Genomic DNA, 302 nt, shown 5'->3' with positions numbered 1-302 from the left:
AACCACCATCCTAAACGTGGTGTTTATCTTTCCACTGCATGCCTTTCTATATGCTACATTTGCATACATCTTTCACATGCATTGCCTGTTACTCTCCATATGTATCCACAATCAATATATGCTGATTGAATGTTTTCTTAGACTTCCTATACACAGTATCAGGTTTGCGTCCTTTTGGAACCAGCTTGCTAGCTATTTATTTATTTATTTATAACATCTTTATTGGAGTATAATTGCTTTACAATGGTGTGTTAGTTTCTGCTGTATCACAAAGTGAATCAGCTATACATAAACATATATCC

The sequence above is a fragment of the Physeter macrocephalus genome, chromosome 21 (assembly GCF_002837175.3).
Source record: "Physeter macrocephalus isolate SW-GA chromosome 21, ASM283717v5, whole genome shotgun sequence".
NCBI lineage: Eukaryota > Metazoa > Chordata > Mammalia > Artiodactyla > Physeteridae > Physeter > Physeter macrocephalus.
Note: the sequence above shows the minus strand (reverse complement) of the source record.